Source organism: Pleurodeles waltl, chromosome 11, assembly GCF_031143425.1.
Source record: "Pleurodeles waltl isolate 20211129_DDA chromosome 11, aPleWal1.hap1.20221129, whole genome shotgun sequence".
Lineage (NCBI taxonomy): Eukaryota > Metazoa > Chordata > Amphibia > Caudata > Salamandridae > Pleurodeles > Pleurodeles waltl.
The window spans coordinates 902,044,057-902,069,901 of NC_090450.1; the positions used below are offsets into that span (position 1 = coordinate 902,044,057).

The following is a 25,845-nucleotide window of genomic DNA, read 5'->3' on the forward strand; positions in this document are numbered from 1 at the left end:
TAAGCTAGAAGAGAAAATACAAAATGTTCTACTGCAGTCTAACATTTCTGTTATTTAATGACAACAATTGCATGCTTTTAAAGGTCTCAGCATTGTGAAACTGCATTTTAAGTTAATCAGCAATAACAAATGTTTGGAAAGCACAGGTATTAACCCCTTAACTTGTCAAAATATTAAAATGGCCAAAGGTCCAGCACTCAAACTCGGGGCAGAAAAAGAAGGAACAGCAGTTGAGGTTTATAGGGACGTTCGGTGGCAGTGTCAAGGTTGTCTGTGAAGGATGCACATTCTTGGAAACATCTAGTTATTTTAAAAGCTGCTTCATTTTAAAGACCAACTTCAGGTGGCCCATGATTTATAGTAGTTGGTGACAGAAAAGATAAAAGTACTTTAAATATAAATAAAAAACAACACTGTTGGTAAGAGTAATTATGACATGAATGGTGTGTAGAGGACTACCCCCAAATAGGGGTTTATGTGGCAGTGGGTCACCAATGTTTGCTTTATACAGTGCAAGATGGATGTGGATATTGAATACAAAGTCCCTAATTTTTGGTGGTGCCTCCAACAATAAACACTTTGTACAAAAATATTACATAGGGACCCATGTTGTTTAATAGAGCAAATATGGGTCAAATAGATAGAAAGCTAACAGATTTAGATCCACTATCGCCAGTTGAGTCTAAACACCCTTCTATCTCTCACATAAGGTTTTTAATTCTTGGAACCTTTACCACTCTATGTATTCCTGTTGTTGTGAACATCCAAAATCGAAGGGTACACCCAGAAAGCATTCCTTAGTATCCAAAGAATCTTGTTTATTGACCCCCACGTTGGAGAAGAGGAAAACTGACAGGTGTCTCTGACTCTTCCCTGTGTCGAGTTAGGCTCCTCTAGATCTGGAGTGTTATGAATCAGACAACCCTGCCAGAGAAGCTCTTATCTGCAGCGGTGATTTGTAGATGTGCAGACTTTCACCCTGACGCCATCTAAGTCAGATGGAGCTACTCGTGGCTGAAGTAACACACTAGTCTGCCTTCTTTGCAATTATGAACTGTCCCTTCTACTCCCTTAATCTTATCAAGGTCCTTCTAGGTGTAACTACTTTTGATGCAGCTATTCATAGCCATAGTAACATGCTAGTATATCTTCTCTGCATTCATGAAGTATCCCTCTGTGTTTCCTTATTCTCCTCTAGTCCTGTATCGAAGTCAGATGCAGCTATTCATGGCTGAAGTGACACACGAGTGTATCGTCCTTGCATTCATGAAGTGTTTCTACTTACTCTCTTCTTCTCATCAAGGACCTTCTAACTGGAACTACTTTTGGTGCAGCTATTCACAGCTGTAGTAACACTAGCATGGTTTCTTTTCATTCATGAAGTGTTTACCTCCAAGAGTTATGATAGCACAAAGCAGCTGACTGTCTAGTGCAGATTTCTGTTATGCTGTACAAACTGGTCTAGAATTCTTAGTTCTTACAGAGCAGGTAATGTTGCTGTGGGCCCCTCATAAAGCCTTTTATAACTATTTCTAGCCCTGCCCCATCTACATTTTGGTTAGAAGTTACCTTTAGGAACCTGAAGCCCAGCAGCTGCTTCCCACCCAACAACCATTATTGTTGCCCGTCAATGACTGAAGGTTTATGGCAAGCTAGGAAGAATACTTTAAGTGCCTACAAGCGTGTGGCCTGTTTTCCCCTACACAAGAGAGGTGAAAGTATGGGAGGAAAACCAGAAGACGTACCCCCTCTTGAGGAATAATTGTGCTCCAGTATGTAGCTCTAAATTGTATGGAGGAGCCTACAGGGACCCATCACTCAATCAATCAATCAAATTTCTTAAGCGCGCTACTCACCCGGTAGGGTCTCAAGGCGCTGGGGTGGGGTGGGGGGGGGGGAATTACTAATCAAAGAGCCATGTTTTAAGGTGCTTTCTGAAATTTAGGAGGTCCTGGGTCTAGCGTAGGTTGGTGGGGAGGGAGTTCCAGGTTTTGGCGGTGAGGTGGGAGAAGGATCTGCCGCCAGAGGTGGTTCGTTGAATGCAGGGGACTGTTGCGAGGGCGAGGTCGGCGGAGTGGAGCTGTCAAATCGGGTTGTGGAAGTTGATTTGTTCGTTGAGGTAGGCCGGTCCGGTGTCGTGGAGGGCTTTGTGAGCGTGGATCAGGATTTTGAAGATGATCCTTTTGTTGATGGGCAGCCAGTGTAAGGATCTGAGGTGGGCGGAGAGGTGCTCGTGGCGAGGGAGGTTGAGGATGAGACGTGCAGCGCAGTTCTGGATGCGCTGGAGTTTTCTCTGAAGCTTGGCTGTGGTCTCTGCGTAGAGTGCGTTGCTGTAGTCCAGTCTGCTGCTGATGAGGGCTTGGGTGACCGTTTTTCTGGTTTCTAATGGAATCCATTTGAAGGTCTTGCGTAGCATGCAAGGGTGTTGAAGCAGGAGGATGATATGGCGTTGATTTGTTGAGTCATGGACAGGGATGAGTCAAGTATGATGCCGAGATTGCGTGCGTGGGTGTTGGGGTGATCCTAGGGTGGCGGGCCACCAAGAGTCGTTCCATGCTGTTTTGTTGGGACTGAAGATGATGATCTCGTTTTTTTCTGAGTTCAATTTGAGGTGGCTTGTTGTCATCCAGTCAGCGATGGCGAGGAGTCCGGCGTTTAGGTTGTTTTTGGCGGTAGATGGGTTCCTCGTGAGGGAGAGGATGAGTTGGGTGTCGTCGACATATGAAATGAGGTTGAGGCCGTTGGGGTGGACGATGCTGGCGAGCGAAGCCATGTAGATATTGAAGGTTGCGGTCTCGAAGGAGATTTTGATGTTGGCCCTGAGTTGGGGAGCGATGATTTGGCTAGCCTTGTTGAAGATGTGGTGGGGGCAAGGGTCTGTTGGGGAGCCTGAGTGGAAGGAGCTCATGGTTTCTTCATCATTGGTGGGGGTCCAGGTGTTCAGTGCGTTGGCGCGGCAGGGTGCTGTGGTGTTGGCTGTGTCAGTGGTGGTAATGGTGAGAGACGACGATCTGAAGCTTTCGTGTGTGTCTGCGATCTTGCGGTGGAAGTAGTTGGAGAGGGAGTTGCAGAGGTCTTAAGAGTGTGGAGGGTCGGTGCCACAGGATTTGGGTTTGGTGAGTTCTTTAAGGATGGCAAAAAGTTCCTTGCTGTTGTGTGCGTTGTCGTCTATGCGTTCTTTGTAGAAGGATCGTTTGGTGGTCCAGATGAGCTGGTGATGTTTGCGCATGGCTGATTTGAGGGTGGAGAAGTTGCTCACTGATGGTTCTTGGCGCCAGGCTTTCTCAATTTTTCGGCATTCTCGTTTGGAAGTCTGAAATTCTGTGGTGACCCAGGGGGCTGTCTTGTTGGTGCAGGTGTTGTTGTTTTTTTTGAGTGGGGCGAGGGAGTCAGCGCATACGTCGAGCCATCGTGTGAACTTGAGGGCGGCGGTGCTGGGGTCGTTGGTACTGGGAGGTGGAGCTTGTGCGAGGTTGGAGATCAGTTCTTCCTTGGAGATCTTGTTCCACTTGCGGTAGGGGATGGGATATTGTTGGTGGTGGGTTTCAGGAAGGAGAAGTGGACGCAGTGGTGGCCAGTCCGATGGAGTTCAGTGGTGTGAGTGAAGGCCATGTGGCTGCTGGAGGAGAAGATGGCGTCCAGCGTGTGACCGGCTGAGTGGGTGGGTGAGGTGACTAGTTGCTTGAGGCTGAGGTTTGCGAGGTTGTCCAGCAAGGCAGCGGAGTTGCAGTCATTGGTGTTCTCCAGGTGAAAGTTTAGGTCACCGAGGAGTGGCGAGGGCGTGGGAGCTGATAGCGTCAGCGATGGAGTCACAGAATGGGGGCGGGGTCCTGGTGGTCTGTAGACGAGGGTTCTTCGTAGGGTGGTGTTGTCGTTGATGTGTACCTGAAAGTGCAGGTGTTCTGCGGCGTCTAGGATGTCATTGGAGTTGGTGGAAATCTTGATGGAGTTTCTGTGTATTATGGCGATTCCTCCTCCTGGTTTGTTGATACGGTCTCTAAGGGCGATTTTGTATCCCTCCGGGATGGCTATGGCGATGTCGGGCTCCGATGAGGGGGTTCATCCATGTTTCAGTGAGGAAGGCAATGTTGGGAGAGTTGGACATGAGTAGGTCCCAAAGCTCGATGGTGTGCTTGTGGACGGAGCGGGTGTTGAGGAGGATACAGCTGAGATGATTTTGGTGTTTTTGTGGCGCTTGTTGGTGTGAGTGCAAGAGAAGTGGCATGAGTGGCATGTGAAAGGTCCGTGGATGTGTCTGGGGTCGGCCTGGGCGCAGGCGGTGTGCCGGCCTGGGTTGAGATCAGTGGTTACAGTGAGTGGAAGTCACCTGCTGCAGAGAAGAATCCTCAAGCTATCACTGATTATGGGGCATCTTCCTACACGGATGACATTTTCTACAGTCAGTGGCAGGATGCAGAGTCTTTCAGTGCTCACACTGGTAAGGGGTCAACAGACCAGCTTGTGGCTAACATTGCCACTCAACTTTTGCTGGCTTCAAGGATTCTGCAAAGAGTATTTGGTGTAGGAACTCTGTGCCCATTTCAACCGATTGAGCTGCCACTTGCCATCCTTCTCTCTGGTTTTGCCACAGGAGAGCCTACTGCGGATGAAATCTTCTCTGTTTGGGAGACATAATGGTGGTCCTATGAGTGTATGGTTGTTCTGCTTGTGTGCTGCTTCTACTTTCCAATTCCTAGGATTTCCTTAACTATTAAGAATTTTTAAGATGTGTTTTCCTCTCACCATATCTTACCAGTCACTTTTAGGGGTGAGTGCAAAATGCTCCGTCCCCTGTACTAATCTCTCTTTGGGCTTCCAACCATGCCCATGTCAGGTCAGTCACTTTCATTGGTTCGTGGGCTTGCCTTTTAAAATCCGCTTGCTTTCATTTGTGAAAGGCATGCACACGTCATGCCTTTTCCGGTGTTTAGCCCACCTACATAGTACCGGTAAACTACTGAAAACATACGAGGCTCGATGTTTTCAGCATGGTTTTTGGACTACTTTATCTGTTTATTTTCCACGCAGAGCGATCGCGCTGAGGCTTACATAGCGCGATCACGCTAGTTTTTTCCGTTTTCAATTTCAGCACGATCGCGCTGCATTTTACACAGTGGGATCGCGCTGTGTTTTCTTTTCTTTTAATTTGTGTGGCAAGAAAAGTCCTGTTAGGAGTTTGCAATGCTAATAGCTCTAACTCGAGCAAATGCAAGACCCGTTGCATTGAAAATGCTTGTTTATTTTGTTACAGGTTTACACTTACACTGTCTTGCTGTTTTCTCTTCTGTTCTCTCTCTGGCGAACCTTTGTTGGCACAAAACACAGAACTGCAATGGGCCTCCCTTGTTTTCACAAAGTTCTGAAGAACCAACAATGGAATGGGAGGGCTAGTTCAGGGTTTTCTATAACTATTTGGTATAAACAGACAGTGGTAAGACGTTTGAGGCAGAACAAAGACCCCTGTTCAATTTTCTAAGATTGTTAAGATAAAATACTCCACCTTCTGAAACAGCTGCAGGAGACAATAATAAATGTTTATAAGGTTTAGGCTGAGTGAAAAATCACTACCCTGTCATGACATGTAATGTAGTGTGTAATGGGGCGCCACACGTTACATTCAAGCCATTACCATACCATGAAAGCATTGAAATTTCACAGGTTTTTTAATAGTTCCAGCTAGCTGGAGATATATATGAAAGACCATATGGTTGTTGTAATGATCTAACTTTAAGATTCAGGCGCGGTTACCGGGGCAGACAAATCTGTCTTTGAACATACTCCTGGCATAGCCAAGGGTGCCCAGAGGTTTATAAGATCTATAAATGTTCTCAGTGAGAAAGTCCCATTGCAATAATAGTTAACCAAGAGAAGAGAGTGCCAAGGGAAGAGATAAAAGTAAGGATGAGATCAAGATCTTGTATGAAATACAAGTATGGTTATAGATCACGCTTCTAATTTTAAGCATTGCCGAGCCATAAGTAGAGTACTTGAAATGCAGGAAAGTGAGACACTTTGCCAATATGTTTAATAGTGAGAGCGGCAAAGTCAATTTGATTCAGGAGACGGAACTGCAGTCAGTGAATTAATTTAGTACTAGGTGGAAAAATGTGGTTTGTTGCAGAAAGTTAAGTCAGTACACACAAGTCACTACAGTGTATAAACTCTGATGCTATGGCTGAAGGCATTTAGTTAGAAGTTTTGGCAGATTTCAGTTCGCCTTTTTTAAACCAAGCTTTACTGGTACCCAGGAGGAAGTGGGCGGGGCTTCTTTACATAACACGCCCTGATCTGTGTTTCCTGACTTGAAGAAGTAATATCTCGCGAGTAATGACTGGTATAAGGACTGGTATAAGGACTTCCGGGCTAAGAGTAATGACGATCACCGGTAAGTAAACCTAGGTATTCTAATACCTCAGAGTCCCATCTATATTAGTGACTGCTGCAATCGTTCTCTAAAAGTTTATGATAATGTTTTTCAGGGTCAGAAAAGGGAGTAAGGTATTTCAAGCTGACAGACACCCCGATGTGTGCCAAAGCTGACAGAAGACCATAAGAAGACATTAGAAAAAGAAAGTGTGAACCATTTTGAGAGAGGTGAGTTTGAGTATTTTGGGCATAAAATCTCTAAGGAGGGGATTAAACCAAAGGAATATCTGCTTCAAGTGATAGGAACGGCACCTAATACCGAAACAAATGGACAGTTTGTGTTAATTATAGGTTCAAGAAATCAATTAATGGTTACGAAGGTGAACAAGATTTGGAAAAAATGATATGTTTTCGCGGTAGGTGGCTGGCCAAGGGAGAGGGGACTGATGCCAGAGTTGCATGTTTTTGGACACGCTCATATGAGGATCCTCTATTATTAAAAACTAATAAATGTGTTTCAACCACAGATTGAAGAGCTATAGCTATTAAGGTGACACACAAAGTGGACATTTGAGGACTGTGGCCACCAAGCAATTGCTGTGCACAACTTGCCTTTATATGAACATGGATCAAACCTCAACAATGAGTAATTTACTGCTTGGGACATTTAAAGTTTTGGGGTGTCCCACTAACTTGTAATTGTTAATGCTGAATCATTTTTCAAAGCAGAGAAGTACAAAATTCTTGAACTCGCCTACCACTGACAGTGTTTTTCGAGTTCGTAAGACATTTTCTTGAGAGGAACTTTGTAATTTCTGACAACACAGTAGAAATCACTCTGAAGAAAACAAGGGATTTTCTTTCCAGAAGGCCAGGATCACACATAAGACGAGGCCCTTGTGTTCTCACGAATATAACAGGTTAGAAGAAAGAACCAACCGAGGAGGGTTGGAAGGTGCAGCAGACATCAAGGGCTTAAGGACTCTTAATCCATCAGCGTTGCCTGGAGCAGTGCCAGATTATGGCTATAACCCTGTTGGCTACGGAAATGCAGAACATAAGGTCAGAGTGGAACGTAAATGGCTGCGAGCTCAAATGTGAAACAGACGAGGCAGGTGCAAGCATCTCGTTGATAACAGAGAAGCGCTGAAACGAAGTGATTTTCAAGTAGGGAGCTGGAAGGCAATATGGACCAGGAAGGGGTTCTCTTTTCAGCACTTCACAGGGAAAATGGAGTGAAGAGTTCTGCTGTGAAGGGGGAGAATAGGGGAATTCGAATAATGTGGTGATGGTAAAAGATGAGAAGGCTAGTGAGGAGGAGTATAATGCAACACGAAAAAAATAATCAAGGAACAAGTAATTTGGGATTGAAAAACGACAGCAAAAAATATGTGTCGGGCGGTGAAGATACCAAACTGTGATTTGGGAAGTGGGGGCAAAGAACAATTAAATAAGCAGAAATTCTAATCAGTAGTGCATTTACAGGGTGCAAGCAGAATATGAAATAAAGTTTCTAATAAGAGGTATACAAGAGGCGCACACTGGGTCAGCTATACCACCTTGTCCCCCTGGACTTACAGGAAAGAAGAAAAGAAACCACAAGGACTGCCCAAGCGTCAACAACGGCGAATATTAACCCAGTATTCGAGGGAAGAGGCGTGAAGTCTTCCTTCCGATGATTAGCAAATTAGTCTTAACAGCAAGTATAGGTGCCATGTGTATCCCACACTGTATACATGCAGAAGGATGCAAGTGTTAGCTTCCTCGGTACCACTGTCCACAATGCCACACCGCAGGAAGTATGTAAGCACCAGCAACAAGGTATAGATATTAATACTGGCGAAGCAGAGAGCAAGTAATGCTGAGAGCGGAAACTGAATAACTCCTAATTGAGACCCAACACAAATGGCTATTGTTCCTGTCCATAAGCAAGGACATGTTTAACAACTATAGGGCATCATGCAAAAAGTTCCAAAAGTGAAGGTGGGGAAGATGTTTTGTCATCAAGCGTGGATTTAATATTCAACAGGTTTCTTCACCTAGCAATAGCCACAAGGTTTTTGTAACATACCTCTTTACTAAACATAATAAGGTGTTTTTAATGAGGCCAGAGTAGTCCTAGCGCTGCTCTGGGTCTGGTAATTTTCTTTTCCCTTCGCTGTGTGGAAATGGCCTGGTGGGAGCCAGGAAGGGGTGTTGCTGCTTTGCCTCTGTTGTAGTCATTGGGAGATGTCAGGAGAGGTTTCCTGCTGCTATGATCCTGTACCCCTCTTACACCTGCATACAGGAACACACACATTTTGGAAAGGCGTGCCATCAGCTCATCCCTCTGACTCCCATGAACTTTTTAAGTGAGCATTCGCGTGTTATTCGGTTGCAGCCCCTGAGACTTTTTGGACCAGGCATGTATTCCTATGACCCGTGACTTCCCACCGATCTGATAACTTGTTTAGATGTGCAGAGGCCTGGCAGGATGTAATGTTTGGACTCATTACAAACTGGCCACCACACTCATACTCATGTTTAACCACTCCTAACACCCATGGCTAGCTGTGCAGCTCAGGATGACGGAGACCAAGTGAAATGTCAGGGGTGAGGCTCTCAGGCAAAACATACACCATACTGGTGGTCAGGGTCTATGATACTGAGACTGCCGAGTACATCTGCCAGAGCAGAGATTGCCTTTCATGTTTGAAACTTTTTACTATTTCTGTCTGAAAGGTGCCTCCTCTGTGAAGAGAAGCACAGCTTTCTGTAACATAGCCACAGCATCCCAGATAGGGTGCCACCACTGTGTGTGTACCAAGTCGAAGTTCCCCGGTTGGATCAAGGGAAACATCCAGCCAACAGGGACCACAGTTGCGTTAGGGACTATACAGAACTTTCAGGGGTGTTTTATTAGAGAAGCAGCTCTCTCAGTTTCACCTGTAAAGGACAATGTTGTTGTTGCCATAAGTCTTGTGACCAGATGTGGTGGAGAACCAAGGGAGCGAAAGAGCTGGTATAAATGGTACCTTATTAAGATATAAATATGACAGACCATCAGAAAAACAAGTGGGCCCTGACCTGACTCGCAGCTGGGAGGGCAAATGCTCTGCTGAAAGAATTTAGACTTTGACCCATATTTGGAGAATGTAAATTATTGGCATCAAAATTTAGGCGGCCAGACGCGACAGGCAGGATTACAGCTCTGAGGTTACAGTAAATACTATGTTTCATCAAACTTATCGTCAGAGGAAATATATTTTGCCTCTAAACTGAATTGTGTTGGAGAATGAGAAACAACCTATGGTACCAAAGTAACTGCACACCAATATCTGTAGGTACCAGTACCAAGTTTGTTACCAATTGATGCTACTTTATTCTTTTTTTAACCAGAAGAATACTCGCCAGTCTCCTTTAGCAAATCAAGAGTAGGATGGGGTGGTTTCAGTATTAAGCGTACCACAGTACCTTAAGAAATGCATGTTCAAACTTCGAAATAAGGCAGTTGGACGAAAAGCATCAACCATCAGTGGAGAGTTGACTCCAACAGTCTGGTCTACCCCTGGATGATCTAGTCCACTTCAGTGAAAACTCCAGGCAGGGGCTGTGAAACGTTTCCAACTGGATTTGAGTAGTAAAGGTTGTCCAGTACCAAAGGATCCCAGGTTTTGTGATTCAGTGCCTTCTCTTCTAGAAGTACTAGCATGTTATCATACTCATATGTTTCCCCTTCTTAACAGTGATAGAGATCCCTGGTACGGTGTATGGGACACTTTTACCTGTACTGACAGTCAATTCTAACTCAGTGACAAGACCTAGTCCAGGTCCCCTCCTGTACATCAAAAGGAGAAAGATCCTCATCGACCTCAGATGAATATCAGTGAAGAAGCCACAGGTATACACATAGGGTACCCACACCCCAGAAGTGAAACACGGAGCAAGTTGCAGATACAAAATGGTTGAATGGTATTCACGGTCTTTGAGCAACTCCCAATCAAAATATAAAACACAAAAAACACTATTCCTAAAACTGAAGACACCAGAAGAATGAATCGAAACCACTCAAAAAGGAGAAGGCAGATGACCTTGCTGAGTCCTATCGAATTATCAGGAGATGGGTGTTGCTACTAATTCACTGGTACAGGGTGGAGCAGGCATTGGAACATGCATAGGGATACTCAGTGGCGTAGCCAGTAAGTGTAACATACAACCAATAATCAGGGTTCAGCGAGCCCCTCTCGCCCCTGATCCCACTGCACCTCCTGCACCAATGAAGGCTACACCCATGGGGACACTCGCACACAGGTACCCAAATTCCTCTAAAGCAACAGTGTTTTTTTTTAAGAAGCTTTTTCCAGTCCTGGCAGTACAGGAAATTGACAAGTACCTAGATACGAGGGAGAACATGGTGACTGTTTCAGTATTTTAAAGGAGGTAAAACACCACTGGTTACGTGCAAGTATGTTGAAACAGTGGGAGGGTCAGGCGTTTTTGTGTACAAGTCTGTGTTATTCTGTGACTTCAGTTGAAAGAAGCCACTTTTATCATGTGCGCCTCAGGAAGGACGACCACTCTGAACAGCTTTTAGGAATAGCTATGCCGGTAAGAAGTTCTGTAAACAGCCTGATGCCAGGTTAGAATGTTCATTTATAATACCAATTTCATATCTCAAAAGTTATTTACAGATCATTGCTCTCCAAGGGCAACCACGTCTATTCTTGTAAAATTCGGCGAAATGTCCGATTTCCATCCATTGGTTATGAAGGTTTAGTTTGTTCTGTATGGCTGATGGAGATTTAGTAAGTGTTTAGTTTCCTACTCGTTCGTGTTCTTTGAGGCGAAAGTAAAATCCGATTCGATTTTGAAGACGCCTGATTTGTCACAACAGTATTTAAAAAAATATACGCTATAGAAGAACTGACTTTCCGCACTTAAAAACACTGGCATGTTTTGTGCAATTATCCTTTTGTCCTATTTCTTTAAAGATAAAAAAATAAATGTCCTAACCAAGGCAGGTGCTTTCAGGAGGAAATAACCCCGATTGACATTGTCGCCTTCTGGCACGATAACAGGTTCTTTACCAAAAGAACACACGGTTTGATAGACGTCCTGGAGTCAGATAACAATGTGTGCTGATTACCTGCCTGCTTTTTAAACACTAATCCTCCGATCCTAACATGTTCACTTGAATTGTTTGGCCTATTTCTGTGTGTCTGATTTGGGTTAGCCTCGGCTGCCCTTAAATCAGAACTTCCCTGTTTTTGCAAGAAGCAGTCACATGAGGTTCACTGCACACTTTATACCTTTAGGTAGTTCCGGAAGTCACATTCCGTTGTAAGAACTCACTCTATCCAATATCCTATACCGGACGTGCTGTTAATGCCTCCGCTGCTTTCACTTTCACCATAAGAAGCTGCTTCGGGCTCTGGGTCCTGAGTTGTTGACCTTGTTATTTTACTGAACCGAAGGGGGGTGTGGACTAGTGAGAAGCTGCGAAATGTAGAACCTGCCCATCTGGGTTCTAATCAAGCCTTTGCATGTTTTTTTTTATTTATTTTTTAAGTGTGATTATGTGCGATTCAGGGCGTCTTCATGTGCTTCTGTACTGTTTGACATTGCGGCCCTCCCCATGTGTCCACAGATGGGAGGGGGGATTGGCAGCTCTCACCCGCGTGCGTCCGTGCTGTGGTATGGCCGGACGTGCTGGGTTTTTGGGAAGAGCAATAAAAGGAGCCCGGTCAAGTGGTATTTATTGAGCCCGGTCAATGACGGGCTGTGATCAAGTCCACGGGCAGCTGCGGAGTCCGTGTTTATTCCGTTCTAGGCTGAATTTTACAGCTTCCCCTAATTATGTATGTGCAATTGTATAAATACGCCTAATATAGCATAAAAACACCACAGTGTGCCAATTACAATTTCCAACCCCCTCTGCCAATCACACATACTGATTCTGTAATCAAGAACCCATACTCCAATGTTCCTTGGAGGCAGGTATACGCAATATCATATACCCCTTTGCGACACTTGTTTCTAGCTACAAGAGCATTCTAAGAATGACAATCAAATGTAATAAATTAATAAATATTTGTGATTCTACAATGCTTTGTGTGTGTATATGCTATAAAATGGAGTTTACCTTCCCAGGTATTTTTTAAAAGTACTTGCTTAAAGACTTCTGTGTTTTCTCCGTTTGCGTGCTACCACAAAGTGTACTTTCTAGAATATGTTCCTTATAAAATCTGGAAGAATATTATCGTATTCTAGCAATGAAAGTCCTCATTTGTTCGCTTTAAAATTGTTTTTTGATGTGATTTACTTTTTGTATTCATTTTATTATTCATCTATCTTGATAATTGTCAGGAATGGAGGCGAGGATTATGCTTTTTTTCTTGATTATTTGTCTCCAGCAGCGATGTGAATGCAATGTATAACAACTACCTTCCGAGCCAGTGCTTGAGATGGAAAAACAGAAGTGCAGGTACTCTATACCAGACTACCTGCTTGTTTCTGAGAAGTGCTGGTACTCTCAAATGAAAAGTATTACGTTTTTCTTGCGAAGTGCAGGCACTCTCCCTCTCAAAATGAAAAAGTGCCGGTACTCAGTACCGGCCCATTTAAAGCACTGCCGCGAGCCAAATGTAAAAAAGAACAACAGTCCGACCAATCATTAACTAAATCCATCAAAATCCCCCATCTGTTTTCATGTCCCCTAATTCTTCGCTGCTCCAGCAGCAAGGTCGTTTTCTTAGTCACCACATTGGGTAACGGGGTTTCTTTAAAGTCGGAATTTTACTGTATATTGTTTATGGTAACCTTCATTATATTTGTGTTACTGGGCTTGCAGGAGCTTGTACAGCTCTCCTTTTGCGACGTAACTTGCATTTTGTCTGGTTGGCAGAGTAGTGCGCAGGTTGGTCTTGCGACCACCAGAGGGCGTCACGCACATTAGTTGAGTCGAGGCCTGTGCACATATTTTTCTGTTGGGTGGGTCCACTGCGCATCAACTGATTTTGAGCCAACGAAGCCCCGGGCCGACCACTGTAGCAAAATTTTGAGTATTAACTCTGCCTGCCCCTGGAGTCTGACACCCTATTGGGTTACAGGTTTATTTCCCGACTGCATGCCATGGCCCAGGGTCTGTACAATTAGTAGCTTGTGAGGACACCGACCCAGCGGGCTGGCCAGTGAATGTTTAAGGGCGTGGGGTCTGTCGGTTAGTCCCTAGAAACCCCCTTAAAGGCTGTAAAGAACAGCTGGTTGCTCATCCTATTAAAGTAGGATTCCTCATTATGCAAAGCTCACAGGAACAGGAGCTGGAGGGGGAAGGACTATCCTGGGGGGATGAGTTTTTTTTGAAGAAGCAGATGCTTCAATTTATAAAGCTGTAGCCAGGACGGCCCCTAGAAAAAAAATGACAAAAATTAGAGAAAATATGTAAAGAACCTTTTTTCTATTGTGAAGAATTACCTGGTCCCTCATCAAAAAGCCCTTCACAAGAGCAATCGGGGAGGTAGCTACTAAGAAAACTGGTGTCAAAAGAAAACACGCGCAGGGAGTTGATTTGGATGCATTTGTGCAATTAAAACAGTCATTCCCATCACAAGATAAATGAGGGGCAGATCATTCATTGGGAAACCAGAATACATATGATGTGACCAAATGGGGTTCTTTCCCAGATGCCTTGGGGTGTTTGGGGGGTGATGATTCTCCAGGGGACTCCGATGGTCACATAGGGCATGATAGACTATTGCGTCCTACCTCTGTGTTTTTTTCAGAGTACGTGGTTCCTACTAACAATAATCAAGTCCATTTCTGATCTGTTAGATCTTGATGATATTCTTAATTCCCGCTCCTGCGACTGGACTCCATGGGAAAAAGTTGCCTCTTATGTGGCTGGTCAGTTTTGTAAGACTTTAAATAAAGAGGTGCGTAATCGACTCAGGGCTGAGTGTCCCCATTTGTCATTGGATGGTAAGGTGGTGAAAATGCAGAGATTGAAGCTCATATGGCCACTTTCTTAGCAAAATATATTTGGGTGAAAATGTCAGAAACTGATGCTCATATGGCCACTTTCTTAGCAAAATATATTTGTGACCCAAAAGAAATGTATCCACCACTCATGGCGGTCGTGCTAAGTAAATGGATGTTTCTGGTCCACTGACTAAGATTCTTGATATGGCAAAGGAGGCGAAAGAGGAAGGGCCCAAAGAGCAATCTTTTTTCTGGGTAAGGCAAACTGTGCACTGTCCGTGAAGCAATGTCATTCACTTTTCATCAGGGTGGACCCAGAGCTAGGTTACCTATATTCTTCCAAGGCTGGACCTGTGGCCGAAGGGGGTTAGTTTGGAGACCTCTTTACTAAAGAGCTGCGGAAATCTGTGGCCACATTCACCTTCCTTGATAAGGCCCAGACGTCTATGAAAAGGATTTTTAACCTGAAGCTTTTTGCAGCCATTTTTCCCCACCAAGATATCCCCAGAGGTCAGGAAGTCCTTCAGGGACAGTAGGAAGACTCACCCAGATTTTGAGGTTTTTCCCCCTTCAAGAGTCTCTCAAAGGTTTAGAAGCAGCAGAGGACATTTCTGCAGAGGTGCTGCTGGTTCCTCTACCGCAGATGAGTATCCACCCTTCTTCCCATATAAGAGTAGGGGACAGACTTTTGTACACAATTGGCTGTTCCTAACATCGGACACGTGGGTTCTACAGACTGTCCAATATTTTGATATAGAATTCCTAGGGACTCCCTGGCAACACTGTCATCCCCGGCCACTCTTTTTCTCAACAGGAGGCTTCCCTGTTCAGGAAGAAGTAGCCCTTCTGGTAAAGAGGGCGATTATTTGCAACTTCTGTTCATCACTAACAATAGGTCTACGGACTTTATGTTCAAAAGGTTTTATTTTAAACCGGTGAAGAATGTTGCAGCATGGATAGTGAATAAGCTTTAAACTAGCAATATCCCTGCCCTTGGTCCTGATATAGAATGAAAAAGTTCCTAGCTATTGTAACAGAAAGTTTCAATCCTATTAAGGGCTCGGAGATAAAATTATTCCTCCCAATGATCGGCAACAATCTGCCCACCTGTGGGGTTCAACATGAGGAGTGTGTTCTGCATTTTCAGTAAGTATTTTAAGTTTTTATATTGTGTCAGTTTTATTCCGTTTGACTAGTTTAAATGACATGGTGAGAGTTGTTGATGGTTCATATATGTACAACACAGTTTTACTGAAGGTTATTTGACATTAAAAGCGACTCTGTTGGAAGTGACATCTTATATGTTATTTTCCTGGGATCTAATTCGTCTAAGCAGGAATAAACCCAACAAATGGAACAGCACCTGTTGTAGGAAGAAAGGGGGTGTATGAAAACAGAGGGGATTTTTATGGACTTGGTGGTTGATGATTGGTTGGACTGTTCTTTTTTCTCTTCGCCTCATAGGAAATGTAGTTATTCTATTCCTGATACACTCGGTACGGAGACAAGTAAAGAAGATATCTAAGCCTAGTCCTCACCTCCGAGTTCTTAATAGAATTAAAACTTTTTGTTATAATAGCTATGACATTTTTCATTTCGTGTCAAGCAGCAGAGAGGCAATATTTAAAAAAAGGGATTCCGCTTGCCGGTCTGTTTTTACATTGGGAATAAATCCAAAGTGGAAGAACCCAATTTACACTATCATTTTGCAAAAATCATAGCTTTTTTTCAATTTTTATTTTTTAGCAATTTTCATAACTCTTATGTTTAATTACTAATGTATTTTGATATGATCACATAAAACATAGGCATTAGCAATGATTAACACAAATCAAACAACATTTACAAAAAATTCCCATCTATTCAACATGCATCACTGATTCTTAAAAAAAAAAAAAAAAAAAAAAAATCACAACCCCATTTGTCCCTTATTTTTCACGGTCACCTCCATCACGCCACACATACTACATACCATAAACTATAAAGCCCCCAGTTCACCCCCACACAGAGGGAGTCCATTCTTACTTTTCCTGCTGGAGAAAGAAGGACGGACTCTCTGTGTAGGGGTGGCCTTCACATTGATTGATATCTAAGGTATCTGGTACCCCCACCCCCTGCCAAAAATGTGAAAACTTTAAATCTTTAGTGACTTATAGAGAAGGAGGAAAAGGATGCAGAAGGAGAAAAAAGATGCGGAGTAAATTCAGAATAACATCTGATGAGATGTTTGCCTTATTGAGGCTCCAGCAGCTTTTAGCAACTTAAAAACGTCAGTGTTATTGTGTACATGCAATTCTGAGCTCACGCCATCAATAAAGGCTCCTTCTTCCAGGGTAAGGCCTGGGGAAATTTTCATACTGCCTTTTTAATTCTGGCTTGACAGTGCAGCTGTTGCCAGACGTAATGTGATCAACCTAAAAAGAGCTTTCAGGAGTATCACAGAGAGGGGCTTTGGCTCCACCCACATGTTGGTAGCCAGGTGTACATGTTTTGATTGGGCAATTGCTACCACAGAAAAAAAGAGCTTTACCTCCACGCAGCTGTGATTAGTTTTATTTTTTATCCAGCTGCCTAAGCCAGCAGCGGGTATGGTTGCCCGAGTTTGAACTTTCAGGGCACACACACTATACTGTAATGTTGTTAAGGTGTCTTAGATAGCTAGATAATTTACACTGTTTGTTTTTCTCTGGCAACAGCACAGAGGTGTGGAAGGCAGTACCCAGGAAGGTATTGCTGTTTTCCAGTCACAGCTCCCTCCCACCTATCATTAACTTTAGACTTCCGAGTGCAGTTTTGTGCTTGGGGGCAGCATTGGCTACACTAATCTACAGGGGTTTTCGGTCTGGCTTGACAGGGCAACTGACTGTTGCCTGACAGTATGTGGTCAACAAAAAAAGCATTTTCCAAGTACTACTGAGAGAGGGGCTTAGGCTCCATCGACATGCAAGCTGCCCTGAGTTCAGTGTTTGATTCTGCCGAATTTGTGTGCTTCCACTAAAAAGACTGCTTTTATTGCACCTTTTGGCTTGTGGCAAAGCTCATACTCGATATAGCGGGAAAACTTACAATAAAGTCACTAGCAGATTTCTGGTGGGCTGTGAAAGTCCAAATAATAAATAATGATGCCTTTTGATTCTGTATTTATTGTGCCATATTTTCTAAGCTTAAAAGACAGAAGGTCAGGCTAGGTCTTCTGACAAGTTGGTGCTTATTTATATCAACATGGGAACTGGTGTTTACAAAGTCCTCTCACTTTACACTCAAAGAAAGAAAAGTAAAGTGAATTATGTGACAATCTTGCTAGGGTCCAGAAAGTGTGAAAGGAAAGGTTGTAGGATGCTGTGTTTTGCAGCACACAACCAAATGTAAATATCTGTAAACTAACTGTACATATTCAGGAGTTAGGAGAGAAAAATGAAGTGCATTTGTTCTAATTCTCAAGTGTGACTGAAGGAAAGATTTTAACAGAATCACAACAAAATCGAGACACTTTACTTCATGATGCACAAATGATAAGTATTCACTTAAACCTGATTTCCACTCATCATCATTAGTGTGCAATATAGTTGTCTCAGTAAAACTGTATGTCTGTGCAAATATAGAGGCTATTTCAGTGGAAAATAAGCGGTCTGTAAATGGCAATGCACTACCACATGATGCTTTAGTTACATTCACAAATTGCCTGCCTCATTTTAATTAACGCTAGGCAGGTCTCAAAAGATGGTCCTTTTAAAAAGTGGGCTATGGTTCTAGAACGTTTGGGAAGCACTACCCTGTATGGGCTTTCACTGGGATGTTTCTTGTTAGACAACGTTCAAGGAGGCTGTATGTAAGCAACTAAGTGTATTTACTTCACTTAATTAAAACGATAGCTTTATACAACAGTACAATAGATGAAAAACATATATACAAATAGAGATCATAAAAATGGTGGGCTGCAATGCCCAGGGGCTTTCATAAACTTAAACATAAAAGCCGGTGTAAAGTTGAGGCAAGTGTCTGGAGCTGGTTTTCTGAATTTAATTGTACTGTTGAACATTCCACCCCAGAAGTCCTGGTTTCCGTCTGCGACAGTACAGAAGGATTGGTGCAAAACTGCTCATATAAAGTGCCAGAGCAGATAGTCATGAGCGGCTAGCACTGCAGGCCACAAGGCTCCATGATGTTCATATCCTTTAAAAATCATTTTAGGGGTTCCTCGCAGCATCTTATATTATCCCTTCCATGCTGCCAGACTAAAGTGCAAAAATGTTTGTGCAAAAATGTCCTATATAGTGCAGGAACAGAGTCGTATTCTGGAGTAGGTGGTAAGATGAGCTTCCATTCATATTACCTTTTTCCTTGCGTGAGAAAGACGTTTCTCACCAGTGCCGATATAAAGTGCAGATGTGTCGTGCAAAATTCATTATACAGTGTAAGGATAAAGTGGAATTCTGGGGCAGGTAATATGGTCATGTACATGTGTTTGTGCTCCCTTTATATCTCCAAAGCTATTGCAGGACCTTTGGCAGTTAATAACGTGTCCGCTTTCATAATACATTTTATTAACGCTGCAATCACTTGGGGGCTTTCACTCTTTAAGCAAAGGAGTAACAAGTTTTCATGGCGCAGCAAAGTCTTGAGTTTGTTTACAAGCTCAGAACAAGTTGATACAACGAGTCGAACTTTCCTTTTATTGGTGGCAAAGTCTGCACTTGGAGAAAAGAGTTTTCGAGAACCATTCCGGCAGGCAGTCTGTAGTTTGATACAAACCAAAGCGCAGGTGAAGCAACTTGATTTTATAAAATAATATAAGTAGAACTGTTCTATGCAACTGCGAACCAGGTTGTTTATAGGAGCAAATAATCATCCACGCATGGCTTCTTTAGCTGAAATCTCGTTTGTCCCTGATCCATTAATACTCTTTATTTGCTCCTCTAGGGCTGTTTCAAAGGAGTCATGCGGTAGTGTCAGTTTCCATAGTTCATTTGCCTCTAAATCATTCAAGGCCAACTAGAAGGCCTGCGCCCAGCTGTTTGTTTTTGTCGAGATGAGAATTTGAATTTCTTTCCATAGCAGGGAATGCAATGTCGCCTGGTCTGAAAGTCTTAATAGCGACCTATACTTGAGTAAGGAGCCATGGTGAACTAATTCTAGTCGAAACGAGGCGAAATACCTTGCCTTGCGCAGAACTGAGAAGCAACCCAAACTTCCCCAGGGAAGCTTCTTTGCCAAAGCTGATTGTTGGAATAAACTTGGCCTTTATCACTGTGAGAAGAGGCGCCGAAGATGGGCTTTGCATTATGCGGTGCAAGGATTGAAATGCTCCAATCAAGGAAGCAGTCCGTGGCTTAGTGCTTAGTGCTTAGAGATATAAACGAGAAGACAAGCTAGCCTGCAGTCAGACTCGGAGGTAATCATAACATGAGCTTCTAGAAACTGGAAGACCACCCAGGCACCAACCTCCTTTCTTTTCAACCCCCCTACCAAACACCACAACCTGAATTTTTGTTAGGTTCACAGCCATTTCATTTTCAGTGCAGTAGGCGTGAAGATTGTTTAATAACTTCTGTAGCACAATTCCACTCAAGTTCATAAGAACTACATCATCTGCATATTACAGTGAAGACACTACTCGACGGTGCCCCAATCTTAGTGGGTGTGAATTAGCTGCATCTAGATGTGAACTTAAGTCTGATATAAAGAGACTGAAAAGCATTGGGACGGGACACACCCTTGATTCAAGCCCATCTTGACTGCTATTTTGGATGACAATCCTTTATTGATGCAAAGTTTAACCTTTGCCCAGTTATATGAATATAATAGTTGGATGGCACGTAATAAGTTTGTAGGAATGTTCCAGCCGGCCAGCTTTCTGCACAGATTTCAGTTAACATGGTGGAAGGCCTTAGAGAAATCCACGAAACAGGTGTATAAAAGTTGTTTTTTGATAAAGTATTTCTCAACAATCATTGAGAGTGCGACCAAGTTATCTATGGTGCTAGATTTAGCTAAAAAGCCGGTTTGTTTGAATGCAATTACATTTTCTTCTTGACATCCAATCCTCCAATTCAGATCTGAGCAAACTAGCAAAGACTTTTGAATCTGCATCCATGAGGGCAATCATTTGATTACTGTCGGGAGAGGCGCAGGAGACCTTCTGGTAGATTGGTTCAAAAATAGAGCCGTTCCATGGTTCTAGTATGACCTCCGCAGATAGACAGAAACTGAACAAAGTGTGAAAGTGGGCGCATCAGAAATCACAATCTTGTTTGTATTTCGTTGCAGGAAACCCATTTGGACCGGGTGCGCCATCCCTTTGATTTCTCTCTAAGAGATGTAAGATGATCTTTGTGTATAGGAAGAGGATTTAAATCTTGGCTATTGCTTAAGGAATCTACATGCATCACCCATGTTTCTTGTGTGACATTACTGCCCATAGAATCTCTAGCAAGTTGGTTTATTAGTGACCAGAGCAATTTTCTATTATTGCTTTTGCAGGCTTGCAGAATGTCTAACCTGTCCTGGGCGGTTTGGGTCCTTTTTGCTGCCTAGACTTTCTTTTTAAAGGCTTTTGATAGCTTTCTAAATGTCTCATGCGGACATGCAGAATCTGGGTGGAGATTAATGGCCTTCATTTCAATTTCCTCAGCTGAAGCTTGAGTGTGCTCGAGTACCATTTGTTTTTGTTTTCTTGGCCGTAACATCGGCAGGGACTGTCTATTGAGCAGTAGGAAATATGATTTAAGTTTATCTAGTATCTTTTGCCATGCCATATTTGGGTTTTCCTGGTCCCAGTTTGATGTTGTACTGGTCTGCTTCCACTCCTCATAACGGGCAGACGAGATACTGTTCCAACTGACTCTTTGCCAGTGGCAGACTGCATCTCGTGTGCTAATAACACTGTATGCTTGTATTAGCTCGTTAGAGTTTTTGATGCCAAAAATGTGCAGTTATATTGAAACCCACAATCTTAATGAAAAGAGGGAAAGATACAAAAGTGTAGTCCAAGACATTCTCCATAGCAAGATATTCTTGTAGCAGACATTGGAATGTCTCCCTGTCAGTGCCCGTTAAGTGCCCGGTATCCAAGAACCCCCAGGGTGCAGAGGTGTTCATGATGTAATTTACTGACACAACTGTATTTAGAAATTTGTATTGGGATATCCCAGTGCATATCCGTTCTTTTTAGGGGTTGTATGTTGTTTTGCAAGGTGTATTGTTCTACATATCTGTCATTTTATAACTATGCATTATGGTTACCAGTTTATGTGCACTTCAATACGCTGGTTTTGGGTAAGGTCTAAAGCCAATGGTAAAGGGTAAAGGCTTCATCAGCCTACATCAACAACCGTTTGACATTCCAACCAACCAGACAATTACGATCCACCTTCCTCTTCCTCGCAGACTCCTCCCCCACTCCCTGGATCCGCCAAAGCAACAACAGAGGACACTTCTTCTCACACCTGCCGGATAGAGTTGGAAGAGGCCTTCCCCTGCATCTTAGGACCACCCAATCGTCGCTCCAGCAGTTCAGGACAGGACTTAAGACCTGGCTGTTCGAATTAACAGATCATCACAAAGCAAGCAGCAACCTTGAGACCCTCACGGATGATTTGATGCATTCTACAAATCCTTGATTGGTTAGTTAATTGAGAATAGATTTCAGAGGTTTAATCTGTTTATTATGAAATGTTACGACAAAGACAGTAGGCCTGTCCTACTTACTGTGAAAAGCATGTGTTAAATCCAAAAGGCATTTAAAGATGGATTGTATTATACTGAGACAAAGCCTGTAGGCATGCGTTTTGATGTGAGTGACCCACCTGACCAAACTGTGAGGATAGAAGATATGCCCTATATTGATCCTTGTTAAGCCCTCTTAGGAGAGATGGTATTTTGCTTTGCCAGCTATAACTCAGTATACATTTGTGCATTATGGATGGTTGCCTTGTGGAAAGCTTACTGCCAGTGCAGTAGGCTTGAGTTGGTTATGGTAACAACCCAATGAGAAAGGCTATAGTCCCGATTGTTTATTATGAAAAGTTATGATAAAAGCAGTAGGCCTTGTATATTGATTGTGAAAAAAGTGATAAAGTCAGTAAGCATGTAAGAATTGTTATTACTCCAAATTAAAGCCGACAGATAGGTTTGTGTTACATGTAATCTCACAGATTACCTCAGTAAGCAAAGGTTCTGGTCAGCCCCTCTGACATATCAAGAGAATAGAAGACTTGCACTGCGACAATCCTTGTTAAGCCCTGTTAGAAGAGATAGTATTTTATTTTGCTAATTGTAATTTTGTATACAATTGACATTTCATGACTATGTTAGATGGTTGCCTTGTGGGAAATCTTGCACACAGTACAGTAGATCTTAGTTGGTGGTAACATGCCTACCATAAAAACTATAGCCTTGACAGGTGCAGGGAAATGTTGTGCCAGATGCCATAGGTCTGGCTCGTTTATTATGAACAAAATATTACAAATACATTAGGCCTAGCTTATTTATTATTAAAAGGATATGGTAAAGCCAATAGACCTCTAACAGTGGAATGTTAGGACTTCATGCTATTGGCTGCAACAAGTTATTTGGCTACATGCAATCTCACAAATCAAAGTAGGAGTAGAGGGTTTTGGTGATGGCCACCCACTCTGGCCAAGACATAGGAGTAGAATTTCACTCTAATGAGTAATGTTGTGAGGGGTTGAATATTGTTTTTCAACTGTAATTGTGTGCATACTTGTCATTTTATAAATGTATGCCTGATGGTTGCCAGCTTACATGCACTTCAGTAGGCCCGCCATATATTCAGCACCAAGCCATCTGTAAAGGCTAGAGGTACTTATCAGTTCACTTAGGTGTGATCCGTTTATAATAAAAAAAAAAGTATTACACAGAAAGTAGGATTACTTACTTATTGTTGAAATCACGTGTAAAAAAACAAGAGAGTTTTAAGGGGTTACTGTTATTACACTGCACTAAAACCTGGTGGCAGGTTATATTGTTACGTAGAATTTCAAAGATAACCGAACTAGGCAAAAGGTTTGGTGTTGGTGACCTACCAAAACAACCATGGGATACAGGATTTGCACAATGGTAATCCTCGATAGGCTCTATTAGTAGGGATTCTATATTTTTGACAACTGTATTTTGTATACAATAGTCATTTTATTACAATATACATGACGGTTGCCTTGTGGGAAACAACACAGTAGGTCTGAGCTGGTTCCGGTGACAAGCCAATATTAAAGCTAATGGGCCAGATACTTTATAATAAAATGTTACAATAACAGGAGTAAGCCTTACATACTGATAGTGAAAAGCATAGGTTAAATGCTATAGTTAGTTAAGGGTAGAGTGTTATTGTTATTACTTTGTAATACTTTGTATTAAAACCTACAGAAAATTGTTTTTGTTATATGGAATCTCACTGCTTACCATGGTAGGCAAAGTTTTTGGTGCTGGTTACCCCCTCTGAAAACCCATGGATACAGTTGTAATCCTTGTTATGCCCTCTTAGGAGAGATAGTATTTTGCTTTGCCAATGATCATTTTTTTGTGTACTATGGAAGATTATGACTGTAACCCTAATGATTGCCTTGTAGGAAAGTTTAAGCTCAGTACAAGAGGCCTCAGTTGGTTATGGTGAGAAGCCAGTGATAACTTTTAGAGACCCAATTGTTCACTGGGAAAAATGTTTTCAATCCCATAAGCCTGATCTGTTTATTATGAAAGTTATGATGAATGCAGGGTCGATTGGCTGATCGACAGCGAGGGAACATGGTGGCCGCGTAATGTCGCGGTCGCGAGCTCTCTCCCGGCCGGCGCTCGTACTCGTCCCAGCCTGACGCTGTGACGCCGCGCTTCAGCCGGATGAGCCTCGCGCTACGCCCCCGCCCTCTGGGTGATTCAGGGCAGAACAAGGGGCCGTTTTCTGCTACGGAGACGCCAAGGATCGGCGCTCCATTTATAGGGTTTTTCCTGGAGGCTGCAACATCTTTGAGCCAAAGAAGACGTTCATTATTTAACAGCTGCTTCCGGGGGCCACACTTGGGAACAACTTTTTGCACTCACAGGACGGACCTGGAGGGAGACACCAAAACCTTTAAGGATCGCAGCAAGTATATTTTTATTGTTTGGGGAGGCTCTGCTTATATGACGCCGGCTAAATTGAGAAAATACGGGCGTCTTCTAGGGGCCCCCCGTTGTTGCAAAGCCAGAAAGTTCTGCTTAGCCTTGGGAGAGGTGAGGAGGCCCTCCAGAAAAATACTCTTAATTGTCTGCAAAGCTCTAGCAAGGGAAAAGAGGGGGGATCTGGAAGCAAGAGGGCGCAAGCGAAAGGGTTTGGGAAATCCAATAAGGGGATTTTGTCTGTACCCCCCGTCTGGTTTGGAGCCCAGAAAAAGGCATAACAACAGATCTGGTAAAATCAGCAAGGCACTGGGTGCTCAAGGTTTACTTTCTGAGGAAGAAAAATTGGTTTCCCCCTTGCACCTTTTCTGAGAAATATCTCACACCGTGAAGCGATGCAGCCCCCACAGTCCTTAGAAGGCTCCCTCCCCTCTCGGTCTCGGAAGGCAGGCAGGCAGGCGAGAATGAGTTTGCGCAAATCCAAGCAGTGGGGTGTGGTGGGGCGCAGGGCACCTTGGTTATGAAGGCTCTAGAGTCGGGTTCACCTGCACATGACTCTGCGGTACAGAACCTCTTGATCTCCTTATCTGAGGAGATCAGGGGTAAATTTGAGGTATTTGAGTTTAACCAAGGGAAAATCAGAGTCCTGCGCTGCCCTGGAGACTAAACTTAATGCTTTGACGGAGAGGATAAGTCATTTGGAAATGGTGGTGTCAGAGCAGGAAGCCCATGTACTGTCCAACACTCAGGGTATTTCCCGGTTATTACGTGATGGAAAACAACTTACGAAGGAACAATATTAGAATCCTGAATGTACCTGAGGGGCTGGAAGGCGAGGATATCAAGGCCTTTGTGTTAACTTTGCTTGAGAATTTTTTTCCCCACAATGGATCAGACAAAGCTGAGAGAAGACATACAAAGGGTCCATCAGGAACCTTTCAGGAGGAAGCCTGATAGGAAGACCCCTAGGAAGATTTTGGTTCATTTTGGCACTTACTCTGTAAAAGAAAGAATTTGTCTGAAGCTCTTAAGGTGGGTAGATTCTCAATGGGTGAATGGTCATTTCAAATTCGTTCGGACTTATCTAAAACAACATTAGATAGGCAATGGGAATTGGGGAAGTATATGCAAGATCTTAGGTCTCTTGGCGCAACAGTTCAGATGAGGTTCCTGACTTTTTTGAAGATTATGTGGAATAATACGATGTATAATATCAGGAAACCTGCAGAAGTCCAGGCGTTAATTGAGAAAATAAAAAATTGAGGCTGACAGTTTCTGGGTAAAAAGCCAGCCGGTTTGAGCTCATATGGGCGGTCATAGTCGCCCTTGAAGTCGAGGGAGGGTTCCCATGGCAGGAGGAGGTATTGGGTGTGTTTGGGTACAAGTTAGGAGATTTTTTGTTTTGTTTTG

At 43.3% G+C, this 25,845-nt stretch overlaps 1 protein-coding gene across 1 annotated transcript in view; it reads right to left on the reverse strand.

Moving 5' to 3' along the window:
• ERP29 (endoplasmic reticulum protein 29) overlaps positions 1–25,845 on the reverse strand; it is a 109,756-nt gene that overhangs the window by 4,779 nt on the left and 79,132 nt on the right. The gene's annotated exons all lie outside the window — the stretch shown is intronic.